Source organism: Coenobita brevimanus, chromosome 110 (assembly GCF_032717465.1).
Source record: "Coenobita brevimanus isolate Jiangsu-jjx chromosome 110, ASM3271746v2, whole genome shotgun sequence".
NCBI lineage: Eukaryota > Metazoa > Arthropoda > Malacostraca > Decapoda > Coenobitidae > Coenobita > Coenobita brevimanus.
The window spans coordinates 36,253,420-36,272,176 of NC_137063.1; the positions used below are offsets into that span (position 1 = coordinate 36,253,420).

Here is an 18,757-nt window from a genome sequence, read left to right on the forward strand (position 1 = left end):
CTTAGAGTTAATTGTTTTACAGGGAGGGGCACTAATCCTCCACCAACCCCACTTGACACGTAGGGATGCCAACAGCATCTGGTGTACCCAGGCGGTCACCCATCCAAGTACTAACCAGACCCAACGTTGCTTAACTTCGCTGATCGGACGGGAAGCGGTGTACTCAACGTGGTATGGCCGTTATTAAATGTATTCATAGTTGTAAAGAGCTGTGAGAGGACTTGGATGAACTCCACAGCTGAAGCCAGACTTGGAAAACGGATTTCAATGCCAAGAAGTGTCATGCATTAGAAATGGAAATGAGTGAAAAAAGACCACATTAGACATATAAACTGGGCAATGAGATAATTGGTAAAGGAAAAGATGATAAGGACTTGGGAGTGATTACTCAGAATGACTTATCACCAGAAAAGCACATAAACAGAATCACTGGAGGAACTTACAGATTACTGACCAACATGAGAGTGGCCTTTAATTGTAAGGACGAGGAAATGCTAAGGGAGTTGATAGTGACCATGATAAGACCAAGACTAGGGTATGTGGCTGTGGTACGATCACCTCATTGGAAGAAGTATACTGATAAACTGGAAAGGGTTAAATGGATGGCTACAAGGATTATACCATGCTTAAGGGAACTGACCTACAAAGGATGACTGGAAAAACTTAAGTTAACAACACTGCGCAAGAGAAGGGAAAGAGGTGACTTCATCATGATGTTTAGAAATGTAAGAGAATTGGAAAGGGTGGATAGGGAGGATCTTTTTGTGTTGGATGATGGAAGAACAAAAGGTCATGACTTCAAGCTGAGGAAAAGTAGATATCTTAATGATCTTAAAGGTTCAGTTTCCCAAACAGAAGCACAGGTACTTGGAATGACCTAGACAAGAAGGTAGTGCAAGCAAAAAAACATTCAGGTGTTTAAAACTAGACTGGATAAATGTAGACATGGAGACAGGACAAAATCTTGGCTCAATTCCTGTATTCAGTACTACAAATAGGTAAATACACACAGACAACCCCCCCCACACACACAACCCCACACAAACACAAACCCCCCCCCCACACACACACAACCCCACAAACACACAAAACCCTCCCACACACACATACACACCTCACATATTACCCCTACTTACACACACGCACGCATGCACACTTGTTACAGATGCAGCAGACAAGAAAAAAATGCGTGATTATCTCCGGTTTGAAAGAAAAACCGATGTCAAAGAGGTCAGAAAGAGAAAAGAGAAAAGGAAGAACTGAGAAGAGCAAAGGAAATAGTGTTGAAAGTTCTGGAAGGAAAGGGCAAAGCCCAAGAGTGATCTAAGAAGTGTTTAGGTTGGGAAAATATGTGGAGGGAGGGGGCAAGAACACTCAAAGTAAAATTCAAGTCTCAGGTCACAGTAAATGAAATAATCAACAAGACATGGAAATTAGCAGATATGGAAGGATTAAAAAATATCTTGATAAGGAGAGATGCAAATGATCAAGAGAGAGCTAAAATAAAGGAACTTGTTTAGGAAGCGAAAAAAAAAAAAAGACCAGAGAACAGAGGAAGAGAAGACTGAGTTCTATTGGAGGGTTATGGATCAGAAATTAAGGAAGTGGTACCGAAGGAGAGAGGGAGAGAGGAAGACAGAATAAAAAACAAGGCAAAAAGACTGAAGTGGAATATGCTAATGTAGATGGTTTATTCTCAGCAAGACTAGAAATAGATGATTTCTTGAGGGTAAATGAGCCAGACATTATGTGCTTTGTAGAGACCAAGCTAAGAGAGAATACTGAAATCCAAATGGGAAATGGGAAACACAAACTATGGAGTGGAGACAGAAAAGAAAAAACAGGAGGAGAAGTGATGATAGCAGTGAAAAACAGCCTAAACGTGGATAGTGTGGAACTGGGAGAAGGTATGGCTGAAGTGGTAAATGTCGTGATGGAAACCCGAGGGAAAGACGAGAGACATCACAATAGCATACAGTATGTCCCCCCCAAGACAAGAGCATGGAAGGAGGAGGAATATCAGATGTTGTCGGACATGGTTAGATACCTACAGAAGGTGGCTGAAAAAAGGAACATAATCCTGATGGGGGACTTCAATTGTAAAGAGGTAAACTGGGAGGAGTGGGACTCATGAAGTAGTGAAGAGTCTTGGGACAGTATACTGTTAAATGTCGCAATGGATACTGTAATGACCTAGTGGGTCACAGAAGAGACAAGATTTAAAGGGATGACACACCAGCAAGACATGATTTAATTCTAATCAAAGAACCTGATGCAAATGAATCTCTGAAATATCTGTGTCCAACAGGAAAAAGTGACCATGCAGTGATAGAGTTCCAAACTACAGAAGGAATTGGGGAGACAAGAGACAAACTATACAGGCATGGAAGATGCAGCTTTGGAAAAGCAAACTTTACAGGATTGAGAAATATTTTTTTAAGAAGTGAAGCGGATTAGAGAGAATTCTGGGAAACGAGAGATACAGAAGAAGTGGGATATCTTTCCAGAATTATATAATACAGGTGAAAAAGTATGATAACCAAACCATATGTGCACCCTATGTGTGAACAAGTGGGTTGGTGGAGGGTTAGTGCCCCTCCCTGTAAAACAAATAACTCAGAGTCAAATGGCCACCCCTAACGGGATTATGGTGTCTGGCAATAGATAGATAGATGGATACGAAAAGTATGTGCCAAAAGTTAGTGGGAAAGAGAACTGGAGAAATGACTGATTCAACAAAAGGTGTATGACAGCAAAAAAGGAAAGGGATAAGGCTTGGAACAAATGAAGAAAAATAAATAATGACAGAACAAAGGAAGCATATAAAAAAAACTAGAAATGAATATACAAGAATACGGAGAGGAAGAAAGATGCTTCAAAAAATGTATAATGTATTTGACAAATGTATGGAAGAACCTAAATTGTTTACATGTTCATTAATGGCATACTGAAACAAAAGGAGGGAATCAGTAAGCTGAAAGTAAAGAGAAATGTCTATAAACACGTGGTTATGCAAGTTGAAGTAATGAACATATGCTTCCAATCAGTCTTCACTACAGAATGTGATTTTGTGGAGGAGAAGTGACTAAAAATATAGTGTCAAAATATGTAAAGGTTGAAGTGCAAGAAGTACAGTATACAAATTACTGGAAACTCAAGATGCAAGGAGGCCCCAGGACCAGACGGGATCTCTCGCTGGATACTAAAGGGATGCAGAGAACAAATGGGGGATAAGATTCATGGTTTAATTGTGGGTTCTCTGGAAGAACGGAAAATGCTTCAGGAATGAAAGACAGCCAATGTGGTATTAATTTATAAGGGAGGGAAAAAGGAAGTACCCCTGAATTACAGACCAGTGTCCTTGACCAGCATGGTTGCAAAACTGTGCAAGAGAATCCTGAAAGACAGATGGATAAAATATCTGGAGGAGATAGACATTTTGGTAAAAAGTCAGTCTGGATTCAAAAGTGGAAGGTCAAGTGTTTCCAACCTGTTGAGCTTCTACTCAAGCGCGATGGACATGCTGCAAGAGATAGTTGGGTGGATTGTGTGTATTTAAATTTAGAGAAAACCTTAACAAGGTACCCCACAAGCAACTAATGTAATGTGGAAATTGGAACACATAGGAGGACTGAAGGGGAACCTCTTGGAGTGGATGAGGGACTTCTTGAGAGACAGGCAAATGAGGACAGTAATAAAAGACAGAATGTCTGGAGGGAGGGAAGTAACAAGTGGAGTCCCACAGGGTTCAGTGTCAGTGCCTATAATGTTCCTGATTTACATGAACGATACGGTAGATGGAGTAAACAGTTATGCAAGTCTGTTTACTGACGATGTGATGATCATGAGAAGAGTAGAAGTTGAAGAAGACTGTAAAATGCTGCATGAGAACCTGGCTATGCTTCATGACGAGCCGGATATGGCAAATGAAATTCAACAAACAAAAAATGTAAAATACTGTACTCGAAATGGGTAAAAGTACTAAGAGACCATCGCTGAATTATTTGATGGGTAATGAACTAATCACAAAAGTGAGAGAAGAAAAGGACTTGAGAGTGCTGGTCCAGGATAATCTGTCACCTGAAAAACACATTAACAAGATAGTTTGAGAGACATATAATCTCTTGACTAACATAAGAGTAGCATTTCATTACATGGATGAGGAGATGATGAAAAAATTGATAGTGGTCATGACCCGCCCCAGGTTGGAATATGTGAAAGTAGTGTGGTCCCCACATAAAAAGAAAGATATTAACAAGATCGAGAGAATACAGAGCACAGCAACCAAGATGGTCTCTAGCCTGGCATATCTGTTGTACGAGGAAAGGCTAGAAAAACTGGACCTGCCTTCCTCAGAAGAATGGAGAGAGAGGGGCGACATGATTGCAGTGTTCAGGGCCAGGGTGGGAGTAGAAAAAATTGACAGAGAAGATCTCTGTATGGGATGGGAGAGTAACAAGAGGAAAGGAAATGAAACTAAAAAAGCCAAGTTGCTTGACGGATATCAAGAAGTATAGTTTTCCATACAGATGCATGGACCTGTGGAATGGCCTGGACAAAGAGATCATCCAGTCCACACACTTAAATGAGTTCAAAACAAAGTTCGACTTGTCAAGAAACAAAGACGGGACCCCACAAGCATAGCTCCTTTCTTGTATAATACAACTATAGTCGCGGTGCACGACTCCGAGATTGTCATTATTGTACCCTGGCAAAATACCATTCAAAAGTGTGTCCGATTTCGTATCATATTATACACGAATCATATTACAGTACATTATGAACGAATATATTATACACGAATATTATTATACAAAAACATATTATACACGAATCACTATCCCCCTGGGGGTAGAGGGGTTTTTCAAGAATACTCCCCCAGTATCCCTGCTTGTTGTATGGGGCAACTAAAAGGATTGGCGGAGGGTTAGTGCTCCTCCCCGGAAAACAACTAACTAAAAAGATGAACAAGAAGCCTCGGACAAGGACTGACCAAACAATGATGACCGAGGACCGGACAAAGGACATGGTACAGATCATGACATGGAATGTAAGGGATGCGAATGATGAGGTGAAAGTGAGAGAGAGAGATTGTTCAGGTGCTTGAGGGTGTGAAAGTGGATGTATGTGGAATAACTGAAACTAAATGGAGAGGAGAGGGTGTGAGAGAATGAAAGTATGAATGGGGTATATGTGCAGGAGTAGGTGAGAATGAGAGGGCAAAAGAAGGAGTGTGTATTGTTGTGAGTAAAAGATGGATGAAGAACATAAGAGGGTATGGATCAGTTGGCTCAAGGATTGTGTTGGTAAGATTGAAAGTTGGAATACAAATGTGGGTGATTGTGTGCGTGTATGTGCCAACACAAGATTGTGCAAGCAGAGTGAGAGAAGAGTTCTGGACAAATGTGGAAGTGTGCATGGAAAAGTTTGGAAGGAATGAGACTGTTTTTGACTGGTGATGTGAATAGTAAAGTAGGGAATGTGAAAGTGGATGGAATAGTTGGTGGGTGGGGTGTGCCTGCTGAGACAGATGAGAATGGCAGTGCGTTAGTGGACATTCGTGCTGGGAGGGGGTTGGTGACAGCCAATACCCTCTTCAGGCACAAAATGATCCACAGGTATACATGGCATGTGATGAGAAGGGTGGGTGGTGAACTGAATGAAAGGATGGCAATGATTGATTATGTGTGTGTGTGTGGATGAAAGTATGCGAAGACGTGTAATGGATGCAAAGAGCTTATAGAGGTTGGGGGAGTGGACTTTCTGACCACTACTTGGTGGTGGCCAGAATCAAGATCCAAGTAAGATTGAGAAACAGAAGAAGGGAAGGAAGAGAAGAAGGAGTAGTTGCAAGGAGAGTGGAAAGGTTACAAGAGGATGAGAAAAAGGCAGAGTATAAGAGAGAAGTGGAGGAACGATTGGGCAAATATGAATTGGAGCAGAAGGGGGACGTGGAAGGTGTGTGCAGGATATTTACAGAAGAAATATGTGCGGCATGTGATGTGGTGTGTTGGAGGAAGAGAAGACGGAGGGGGGTGCAAGGAACAGCGTGGTGGACTGAAGAGGTGAGACAGGCTGTAGCACAAAAGAAGAAAGCATACAATGAATGGATGAGAAATAGGGGCATGGAAGAAGTTGAGAGGCGGAAGAGAGAGTTATATGTAAAAAGAAAGAGAGAGGTGAAAAGATTAGTAAGAGAGAGCAAGAAGAGAGTGGATGAGGAATTTGGAAGGAATTTGAGTGTAAAGTGGAGGGACTATAAGAAAATGTTCTGGAAAGAGGTAAAGAAAGTCAGACAAGGTGGCAGTGAAGTTAGTAGGGGAGTGAAAGATGAAAATGGTAGATTACTAGTGGAGAAAGGAGAAAAAGTGAGCAGATGGAGAGAACACTTTAAGGAATTGTTGAACATAGAGAATGAAAGTAATGCATGCATAAGTGGCTGGGGAATGGCTAGGAGAAGGAGGGAGGTGAGAAGACAGGAAGAAACTAGTAGGATAAAAGTTGTGGAAGCAATGAAGAAAGTCAAATTGGGGAAAGCCCCAGGAATTGATGGAGTGTGTGGTGAAATGCTGAAGCATGGGGGTGAGATAGTAGTAAAATGGATGTGGAAGATGTGCAGATTGGCCTAGGAGGAAAGTAGAGTCCTGGAGGATTGGAAGTCAGGTATAATTATTCCCTTGTACAAAGGAAAAGGGGAAAAAGAAGTGTGTGGTAATCATAGGGGCATTTGTCTTCTTAGTATAATAGGAAAAGTGTATGGTAGGATACTTATTGATAGAGTTAGAGAAAGAACAGAGAAATTGGTTGGAGAAGAACAGGGAGGCTTTAGGAAGGGAAGAGGTTGTGTAGATCAGATATTCATTCTTAGATCTTTAGTGGACAAGTTTCTAGAGAAGGGAAAGAAGTTGTCTGCGGCCTTCATGGATTTGAGAAAGCATATGACAGCATGGATAGACAAGGACTGTGGAAAGTATTGAGAATATATGAAGTAGATGGGAACTTGTTGAATGCTGTGAAGAGTATGTATGGTGGTGCTAAGGCTGCAGTGCGTGTGGATGGTGAACTGAGTGAATTTTTCTCTTTGAAGGTTGGGTTGAAAACAGGGATGTGTCATGTCTCCATGGTTGTTCAATCTGTACATGGATGGGATAATAAAAGAGATACAAGGTAGGGCAGTGGATGTTGCAGCGGCCTTAGTGAGAGAGGGTAGTGTTTGGAAACTCCCTGTACTGTTGTTTGCAGATGATACTGTGTTGTTAGATGAAGACAAAAGGGAGCTGCAAGGCTTGGTGGATGAGTTTGGGAGAGTGTGTAAGAAATGGAATCTAAAGGTGAATGTACAGAAGAGTAAAGTGATGGCCTTTGAGAGAGGTGAAGTCAGTAAATGTACAGTGAGGCTGCATGGTGAGGAAATGGAAAATGTGAGTACATTTAAGTACTTGAGGAGTGTGATGAGTAAGGATGGAAGTTTGGAGGGTGAAGTGCTTGAAAGGGTACAACAAGGAAGAAAGGCTGCTGGTTCCTTGAAAGGAGTGATAAGAAACAGGGAAGTAAGCATGGAAGTGAAAATGTTACTACATGACAGTATTGTGATACCAACTCTAATGTATGGGAGTGAAGCTTGGACGTTGTTGGAAGGACGCAAATCAAAGTGAGAGCAGTGGAAAAGAGTTATTTAAGAGGAGCCTGTGGAGTCACATGGACTGACAGGTTGACAAATGAGGATATACTGAAGCATTGTGGTGTGGATGTGGATGTGATAGGAAGCGTTAGGAGGAACATACTGAGGTGGTTTGGCCAAGTGGAGGGGATGGAGGGTGAGAGACTGATAAGGAGAGTGTATGTGAGTGAGGTGGAGAGGGGAAGAGGGAGGGGGAGGCCGAGGATGAGATGGAGGGATGGAGTGGAGAGGTATATGAGAGAGGGGGGTGTGAGTTGGGAGCAGGGTAGTGAAATGGCGGGGGACCGGGCAACGTGGAGGCGATTTGTTTGTGGCCACCCCGAACGGGATTAAGGTCTGGCAATAGATAGATAGATAGACAGACTTGCATCTCATCTTGTACATGAAATGGGATGCACTTTTGAATGGTAGGCTGCCAGGGTACGATAATGACAACCTCAGAGTGGTAACCCGCGACTATAGGTAAATACAACTAGATAAATACACACACACATACACAGGTACACAGACACAGACACAGACACACACACACAGGATGTTGCCAGTGGCGAAGCCAGGGTACGATAATGACAACCTCAGAGTGGTAACCCGCGACTATAGGTAAATACAACTAGGTAAATACACACACACACAACCCCCCCCCCCACAGGATGTTGTCAGTGGCGAAGCTCCATGCACAGAGTGGGAAAATAAAGCTCAAATCAGCGGCGAAAAAGAAGCCTGCCTATTGTGAATATGCAAATCGAATGCGTGAGTGGTGGGCCCATCTCAGATGAGTGAAAATAAGCTAGAGGAGTCAGTCAAATAAGAGTTAAACACAGTAACGGTTTTAAATTTTGTACAACTGCGTCATGGCAGAGAGAAGTAGTCCATTGCTTACATCCAGTTGGTGGAGGCACTCACCATCCACTCACTTGATGTAGTGCTGCTCTAGGGTGTATGCCCTTTCCTTTCCTCCATCCTTCTTTCTTTCCATCCTCTTCTGTCTTTCTTTCCTTCATTCTTTCCATGTCCTTCTGACTACAGGTGACTTTACACTCCCTCTTCTGTCTTTCTTTCCTTCATTCTTTCCTCTTCCTTCTGCCTGTGGGTGATTCTACATTGAGCGTCAAGCCAAATCGTTCCCTGTACGCCAGGAAACCATTTACTATGCCAGGTGGTAACCATATAACCAAATTTTGGAGCCTGGTGGTTTAGTGGGCAATTACGGCACTCCAATCAGATTGAGCTGGTGAAGGTTTATATTTAAGGGGTGGTTGGGGTTTATTGCTCACGTTATGCCACTCAGGGATGGGTGAGGCTGGTCACTCTCATCTTAAATGTCAGGACCAACTTGCCTAGCCTGGGTTCCTACGCTCCTCATGGGGCAATGTGAGATTGGGCGATGATGATGATGATGATGAGTTTGCAGCGTTCTCTAATGAAGAACAAAACAACAGAAGTATTAAACTGAACCAAACAAGAGCAGCAGGTGTGGAGAAAATGGCTGAGAAGAATGAAGAATGCCCAGAAATTAAAACAGGTATGGGCAATAATTAGGGAATTACAGGAACAGACCTCAGAACAGGAGAGGGAGATAAAGGAGTTGAAAAACAAGTTAGAGAGCATGTGCTCACACAGTGTTAACCTGGAGAGAAAGGTGTCCGAATTAAAAGCGAGTAATGAATCAGCCACAAGTGATATAAAACAGCTTAAATTGGAAAATAAGAGGCTTGGGGAGGAAAGGGAAAAGATGAAATGTAAACTTGACAAGAATGAATCTAAAACTATGGTGCATGAGGAACATATCAAGGAAATTAGAGGAACACAAGGGGCAGAGGAAAACTCAAGAGGAAGATACAATAAGTCTTAAGGAGGTTTTGGAACAACAGAGAAAGGAAAGCCATGAAAAGATGAAGAAGGAAGTGGTGAAGGTAATAAAAAGTAGAGAATCTTTGGTTAGGGATGTTGCAGATAGGAAAAAAAAGTGATAATTTCAGGATTAAAGGAAAATCCTATGTCAGTAAGATCAAAAAGGGAAAGAGAAGAACTGAGAAGGGCTAAAGAGATAATATCATTAGTTATGGAGGTAAACAATGAAGCTCAAGGAGAGACTGAAAAAGTGTTTAGACTGGGCTGATACGAGGAAGGAGGGGCACAGCCACTAAATGTTAAGTTTCGGTCACAGGTTACAGTAAATGAGATTATTAACCCTTCGAGATTCCGAAGACGATTTTGATAGTCATTTCAAATCCAACCTCAGAGATTCCAATGATGCTTTTAATCGTCATTTTAAGAAACTTTTGTAAAATATTCACCATAAATCACATTTACGTGTCATAACAAAGAAACTTGAGCGTGATGTCATGGAATGGTTGCTCTATGTGCAGCAGGTACTGCATAACTGATCTGACTCATGGCTTTGTTTCTTTATCACTTTATTCTTGGAGAATATTTTTCTACGGAAAAGTATAAAATTTGTGCTTTTTGCCTAACTTCAACTCATCACTTTGACTTTTTATCTTCTATGTTTCCCTTTTTGGAACATACTACGATAAAGTACAACTATTCAGCTTCAAAATAACACCACAACCAGCATCCTATCATAAAAGGTATATTTACACTGACTGATCAAAGAAAAAGATTGCGAAGTGAATATGAGGTAGAGACTAAAATAAAATTGTGCATCTCTTTCCTTTGGCTTTACCGCACAATAAATTGCAAAAATTAAAATAATCTAAATCATTGTAAAGGTAATTTATTGTAGTTTTGCAAGGTTTAAACCAGATTTGCGTATCTTTATGATTTTTTTCTGCTGAATATTTTTCTACGGCAAGGTCTAAAATTTTTGTTTTTTGCCTAAGTTCAACTCATCATTTTGACATTTTATTTCCTTTGTTCTCCTTTCTTGAACATACTACAATAAAGTACAACTATTCAGCTTTAAAATGACACCAAAACCAACATTCTATCATGAAAAGTGTGTTTACACACAGCGACCAAAGAAAAATATCAGGCCACGAAGATGTGGGTCAGCTTGAGTAGCTGACTCTAGCAAGAGACATATCTGCCTGGCCCAGAAACCTGACAGGCTTAACAAGAAATGGAAACCAGCAGATATGGAAGGGTTCATGATATGTTTCGATAAGGAGCGATGCATATGACGAAGAAAGAGCTAAAGTTAAGGAGCTAGTCAAGGAAACTAAGGAAAAAAAGACCAGAGAATGGAGGAAGTGAAGAGTTCTATTGGAGAGTTATGGATCACAAATTGAGGAAGTGGTGCTGATGGAGAAAGGAAGGGAGAAGAAAAGAATAATAAATAATACAAAAAGACTGAAAGTAGCATTTGCTAGTGTGGATGACTTAACCTTGGCAAGGCTAGATATCAATGATTTCTTGAAGGTAGATGAGCCAGATATTATGTGCTTTGTGGAGACCAAGCTAAGACAGGATACTGATACCCAACTGGGAGATGGTAAATACAAATAATGGAAAAAAGACAGAAAAGAAGAAATGGGAGAAGGGGTGATGATAGCAGTGAAGAGCAGCATAAATGTGGATGATGTGGAACTAGGGGAAGGTAGGGTAGAAGCGAGAACTAGAAACCAGAGGGAAAGGCAGGAGAGACATTGCTGTAGCATACGTACCCTCTAAGACAAGGGCATGGAATGAGGATGAACATCAGGAGATGTTCTCATATATGAATAGACACCTATAGAAAATGACTGAGAAAAGCAACAATATAATCCTGGTGGTTGATTTTAACTGTAAAGAGGTGAACTGGGAAGAGTGGGACTCAGGAGGTAGTGATGATTTGTGGGGCAGTATAATGTTAATTATAGCAAAGAATAATGTAATGACCCAGTGGGTCAAAGAAGAGACAAGATTTACAAGTGATGACACACCAGCAAGACTAGATTTACTGCTAACCAAGAACCTGAGATACTGGAATTTCTGAAATATCTGTGTCCTGTAGGAAAAAGTGATCAAGTAATGATTGAGTTCCAAACGATAGAAGGGAATGTGGCGACAAGAGATGAGCTGTACAGGCATGGATGATACAACTTTGGGAAAGCAAACTTTACAGGACTGAGAACGCACTCACCATCCACTCACTCAATGTAGTGCTGCACTCGGGTGTCTGCTCTTTCCTTTCCTCCATCCTTCTTTCCTTTCATCTTCCTCTGACTTTCTTTCCTTCATTCTTTCCTCGTTCTCCTGACTACAGGTGACCTTGCACTCCCTCTTCTGTCTTTCTTTCCCTCATTCTTTCCTCTTCCTTCTGCCTATGGGTGACTCTACACTGAGTGACAAGCCAAATGGTTTCCTGTACACCAGTAAACGATTTACTATGCTGGGTGGTAACCATATAACCAAATTTTGGCACCTGGTGGTTTAGTGTGTAATTACGGCGCTCCAATCAGATTGAGCCAATGCAGGTGTATATCCATGGGGTGACTTGGGTTTATTGTTCACATAATGCCACTCAGGGATGAGTGAGGCTGGTCACTCTCGTCTTAAATGTCAGGACCAACTTGCCTAGCTCCGGGCTCCTACGCTCCTTATGGGGCACTGTAGGGATTAGATGATGAATGAATGAATGAGAACATTTTTTGAACATGCAGACTGGAGAGAATTCAGAGAAACAAGAGAGATGCAGGAAGAGTGCGATATCTTTCGAGGATTTTATGACTCAGGTGTGGAAAGATATGTGCCACGAGCAAGAGGGAAAGAGAACAAGAAAAAGGATTGGTTGATTGGTGTATGACAGCAAAAAAAGAAAAGGATGCGGCATGGAACAAATGGAGAGAGACAATAATAGAACAAAGGATGAGTACAAAAGAACTAAAAATGAATATACAAGAATACACAGAGAGGAAGAAAGAAACTTTGAAGGAGGTATAACTGACAAATGTAAGGAAGAACCTAAATTTTTTATAGGTTTGTCAATGGCAAATTGAAACACAAGGAAGGAATCAATAAGCTGAGAGTAGAAGGAAAGATATACAAAGATGGTAATGCATGTGGAGATAATGAACCAAAGTTTCCTATCGTTTTTTCACCAAAGAAAGTGATTTTGTGGATGGGGAGTGTGTGATTAGAAATATAGTGTTAAAAGATATAAAAGTGGAAATGCAGGGAGTGTGTACATTGCTGGAAGCTCAACATGTAAGGAAGACCCCAGGGCCTAACGGGATCTCGAATTGGATACTAAAGGAATGCAGAGAACAACTTGCAGACAAGATTCACAGTTTAATTGTGTGTTCTCCGGAAGAAGGGAAAGTGCCCCAGGAATGGAAGAGGGCCAATGTGGTGCCAATTCACAAATGAGGGAATAAGGAGAAATCTCTGAATTTGTCCCTGGCCAGCATGGCCACAAAATTGTGCAAGAGAATCCTGAAAGATAGAAGGACAAAATATCTGGAGGAGATGGACATTTTGGCTGAGAGTCAGTTTGGATTCAGAAATGGAAGGTCATGTGTCTCAAATCTGAATTTCTACTCAAAGCAATTTATGTGGTACAGGAGAGATCGTTGGGTGGATTGTGTGTACAGTAATCCCTGTAATATCCGGACACCCAGTATCCAGACTCCCCAGTGTCCAAACATTTTTGGTTCTGGCCTTCAGAACCCAAAACTGGCCAAAAAAAAAAACATTAAAAAGCAATTTTTAAAAATCTGATTTTTTTTTTCACCTGTAATTTGAACTTGGCGCGCGGTGCAGACCAGCTGTGTTTTGCTGCGTAGTTCCACCGACGTCCAGCAGGGTGACGCTGCCGCCTCCCCATTTCCCGCCTACCCATCGTCATGAGTGCACACTCCTCACCATGGCTGCCCACGTGCTCACTTTTGTGGTGGTGCCCTACCTCCTGCAGGCCCTGTTGTTCCTCTGCTGCCTCTTCCTCGTGTGTGTGATGATAGCTCCGACGCTCAAGAAGAGGAAGCGAGTGGTTCTGACTCTGGAGAAGAAGAGGAAGATATTGGAGAAGGTGGGTGCGGGATGATCGACGTCACACATCCTCAGTGAATTCAACCTGACCCGCTCTACCTTGTTTGATATTAAGAAATCCCAAGACAAGCTCACCCAGTACGTGGCTTACTTCGCATCGAAAACCAAACACAATGTGGAGAGGAAGGTTAGGTACGCTCCCTGGTTTGCAGAAATTGACCGCTCTATGCTGATTTGGTACCGACAACAATGTGCTGCTGGTGTGCTGGTGCGTAGTACGGAGATGAAGGCTGCCACCGAGAAGTTCGTAAGGTTACACGACACCCCAGACTTCAAGGCATCTGAGGGTTGGCTCTTCACTTTCAAGTTAAGGCATGGCCTCACCAACTGTAAGGCCCATGGCGAAGCTCTGGACGCCAATGAGGAGGGAGCAGAGGAGTTTCGGCAGAAGGTGAAGGGCTTGATCGACAGGGAGGGCCTCACTCTTGGTGAAATCTACAACACCGATGAAACTGGTCTATTCTATCGCTCGCTGCCAGCGACCACTCAAGCCAAGGAGACAGAGAAATATGTACCTGGCTGCAAGCTCTCAAAGCAACGGATTTCTGCTTTGTGTTGCGCCAATGCTAATGGCATGCACCGGCTCAAGCCCATTGTTGTTGGCCGTGCAAAGCAGCCTCGGTGCCTTTGTGGGGTGATGGATGTCCTTCCTGTCGTGTGGTACCATTCTGTGAAGGCCTGGCCCACAGCCAAGATCTTCAAAGTCTGGATTCACCAGCACTTCATCAAGGAGGTCATCCATTATCAGACGAACATACTGGGAATCTCACACGACCAGGTAAAGTCCCTCCTTCTTCTGGACAATGCACCTGTGCATCCGTCCAACAAGGAGCTGGTGGTAGAGAACAGTCACATTAGGTGCTTGTTTTTCTACCTAATACGACTGCTCTCATTCAACCAATGGACCAAGGAGTGATCATGACAACGAAGAAGCTGTACCGTCGGAAGTTCTTGGACAAGGTGATGGTTGTTCTTGAGGATGAGGACGAGCGCAGCAAGGGACAGGATACACGAGGCCAGCAGACTTTGGAAAACCTTCGCCACTACAACATCAAGTCAGCCATCTACAACTGGGCCAGTGCATGGAGGGAAGTCTCTGTCAAGACTCTGGAAAGTGGTTGGTCTCGTCTGCTTCTCGGAGCCGATGTAGTGCACAGCTTTCTAGGTTTTGATGTGGATGACTTCCATGCACGTCTTTGTGTGGCTGGCGACGATGTTGATGTGGACGAAGTGCATGAGTGGTTGGATGACGACGAGGGCGATCCTGGGTATCATATCATGTCTGATATCGAGATTACATCTTCAGTTGTCGAAACAAGTACCCAGCTTGAAGATTCTGACGAGGACAGCGACGATGATGCAGACTCCTCTCAGCACGCCACTACTCCTGCCATCCCGAAGATGAGTGCACTCTGGGAGCACGTCCAGTTCATTCTTGACTACCCAGAACACCCAAACTGTGACACGGAGATGGGGCCCCTGGGACTTGTGGTGGAAGTGTGTGCTTTCAGGCAGCACATCATCAATCTCCAGAATTGCCATTCCTTACGTCAATCAACCATCAACCACTGACAGTTTCTTCAGGCCCATGACCCCCGTTGTGCCCAGCCCTGGCACCACACCACTGCCTCCCCAAGACAGGCCTTCCACCTTCAAGCCACAGCCCAGCACACTGACGACGGTGGAGTCACCACTGGATGTGAGTTTGCACCTGTCTTCAGAGTCATCTGCAGTGGGTAGTCCATCACCACGTCCCAGCAACGCTTCCCTCGGTCACCTGCAATACCTACTCTCAGACTCTGACAGTGAATAAACAGCAAGAACTCCCCACTAGACCACACGGGAATTTACAGGTTGCGCAGTGTAATGAACATAATGTACAGTACAGAGTTAAGAAATTAGAACTCAGAGTGCAAAGGATTAAGTGCAGGGTGCAACAGTGGTGAGTTTCAAGAAGAGTGCGAGTGAGAAAAGAATGCGCAGTGTTAAGAAATTTGAATTCAGAGTGCAAAGGCTTAAGTGCAGAGTGCAACAGTGGTGAGTTTCAAGTTGAGTGCAAGTGAGAAAAGAATGTGCAGTGTTAAGAAATTGGAATTCAGAGTACAAAGGATTAAGTGCAGTGCAACACTGGATTACAGTACTGTAAGGTGCTTCAGGTGCACCTTATTACTGTCAGAGTCTGAGAGGAGGCAGGTTATTCATCGCGACGGCCACGAACTTGGTGTAAGTACCCTGAATACTGCTAAATATTTTCCATACTCACCTCTAAATCCTCATTCTCTGGTTTCTTTTCAATTATTTCATGCTTTCTGTCCCTTATTTGTGTGAACAGAGTCTTAAATAGGTGCTATGAATGTCCAGTAGGGAGTTATGTAGGTGGTTTTCTGAGTTTGGCTGGGTTAGTGTCCATAAGTACCAGCCCAGGATGATCCCACTTTCCAGACATCCCTTTGGCTGTATTACATCAGATATTACAGGGATTACTGTACTTAGATCTGGGGAAAGCCTCTGACAAGGTACCCCATAAGTGACATATGGAAACTGGAGCACATAGGAGGACTAAACGGAAACCTCCCGAAGTGGATGAGAGACTCCATGAGAGACAAACAGATGAGGACAGTAATAAAAGACAAGATGTCAGGGTGGAGGGATGTAACAAGTGGAGTCCTGGGCTTGTTGCTGGCGCCTGTAATGTTCCTGATTTATGTAAATGTTATGGTGGATGGAATGAACAGTTATGCAAGTCTGTTTGCAGATGATGCAAAGCTCATGAGGAAAGTAGAAGTTGAAGAAGACTGTAAAATGATGCAGGACAACCTGGATGGGATTTACAACTGGAGCCTGGCTATGAGAAATTAATTTCAATGCAAAAAATGCAAAATATTGGAAATGGGGAAAAGTATCAGAGGGCCATCCCTGAATTACTTAATGGGAAAGGAACCGATCACGAAAGCGGGAGAAGGGAAGGACCTGGGAATGTTGGTCCGGGATAATCTGTCACCCAAAAAGCACATTAACAAGACTGTCAGAGAGATATATAAGCTCTTGACAAACACAAGAGTGGCATTTCATTACATGGATGAGGAAATGATGAAAAAATTGATAGTGGCTATGATCCACTCCAGGATGGAACATGTGGCAGTGATGTGGTCTCCACATAAAAAGAAAGATATAAACAAGATCGAGAGAATTCAGAGAACAACAACCAAGATGGTCCCTAGCTGGCAGATCTATCATACAAGGAAAGACTAAAAAAGTTAGATCTGCCTTCCTTAGATGAAAGATAAGAGAGTGGCGACATGATTGCAGTATTCAGGGACATGATGTGTGTAGACAAAACTGACTGAGAAGATCTGCTTGTATGGGATGTGGGAGCAATAAGAGGACATGGAATGAAACTGATAAAGACAAGTTGCTTGAAGGGTATCAAGAAATACAGTTTTCCATAAAGATGAACTGACCTATGGAACAGCTTGGACAAAGAGATTATCCAGTCCAAAAATTTAAATGAGTTTCAAGCTAGGTTTGACCGGCTGAGACACGGAGATGGGGCCCCACGAGTGTAGCTCATATCACAACTAGGCAAATACACCCCCCCACGCACACACGTACATTACCTCACTTAGTACCCCTACCTACACACACACACACACACACACACACACACAGGTTGCCGATGGAGATGGAGCTCTTTGTGGTTTGTGGGGAATTAATCGCCGAACCAGTGGCGAAAAGGAACCCAGCCTATTGTGATTATGTAAATGGATACGTGAATGGTGGTCACGTCTGATAGTAGTGAAAAAAGCGCAGATTTCTGGTCCAACAAGAGTACTGTACAAAATACAATGAAAGTGTAAAGTTTTCATAGGTTGCATCACGGTGGAAGGAGGTAGCTCTTTGATTACGCCTGATGGTGGCAAGTTTGAGGGCTTTATCAACGAGGATAAAGGTGGAAGAAGTGTTAAACTGAATCAAACAAGATTTGCAGGAATGGAGAAAATGGCAGAGAGGAAAATTAAGATACTTCAGAACAAGTAGGATAACGACTGTACACGCAGTGCTGAACAAGAAAGGGAAGTTATGGAACTGAAATTAAGTAATGAATCTGCCTCAAATGAAATAAAACAGGTCAAGAGGAAAAATATGAGGATGGAAAAAGAAAGGGACAGGATGAAAAGTAAACTTGATGAGCATGGATCAAAGTCAAGGATATATGATGAACATAATAAGGAAATCAAGGAGCAGCACAAGAGGTGGAAGAAAATCCAGGAGGAAGGAAATATACTGTAAATCCGAAGGAGATTATAAAGCAACAAAGCAGGGAATAGGTGAAAAAGGAAGTGGTTAGGGTACTAAGATATAGAGAATCTTTAGGCAGGGATGTAGCAGACAAGAAAAAATACGTGATAATTTCAGGACAAAAAGAAAAACGGATGACAGCAAGGTCAGAAAGAGAAAGAGGAGCACTGAATAAGGCAAAAGAGATAGTATCAGTGGTTTTGGAGGGTAACAATGAAGCTCAAGAAGAGATTGCAGAAGTGTTTAGGCTAGGGAAGTACGAGGAAGGAGGGGCGAGGCCACTTAAAGTTTAAGTCTCATGCAATGGTAAATGAAATTATTAACAGAACATGGAAATTATCAGAAAAAGATGAGCTAAAGAATGTTTGGATAAGGAGAGATGCAAATGAGGAAGAGAGAGCTGAGATAAAGGAGCTATTAAAGGAAGCAAAGGCAAAAAAACGAACAGAGAATGGAGGACAAGAAGACAATGTTCTACTGGAGAGTTATGGATCACTAACTGAGGAAGTGGTACTGACGGAAAGAGGGAGAGAAGAGGGAATAAAGAACAGCGAAAAAAGTTGGAAAGTGGCATATACTAATGTTGATGGTTTAATATTGGCAAGGTTAGAAATCAACAATTACTTGAGTGTACATGAACCAGATATTATCTGCTTTATAGAGACTAAGTTAACCCCTAGGGTACGCAATTCTCCAGCCTCTACTACCCCCAAGAACACAAAAACAGGCCTACTTTTCAACTATGTCAAAGGTTCAAAGTTTTATGCCCGATTTATAGAGCTTGAATTT

At 42.6% G+C, this 18,757-nt stretch overlaps 1 protein-coding gene and 1 non-coding gene across 3 annotated transcripts in view; both read right to left on the minus strand.

Moving 5' to 3' along the window:
* LOC145417333 (cysteine protease ATG4B-like) overlaps positions 1-18,757 on the minus strand; it is a 387,500-nt gene that overhangs the window by 268,101 nt on the left and 100,642 nt on the right. The window lies entirely within an intron of this gene.
* On the minus strand, positions 67-185 carry LOC145417695 (5S ribosomal RNA). The gene has a single exon (XR_013900558.1). It is a non-coding gene; the product is annotated as a 5S ribosomal RNA (ribosomal RNA).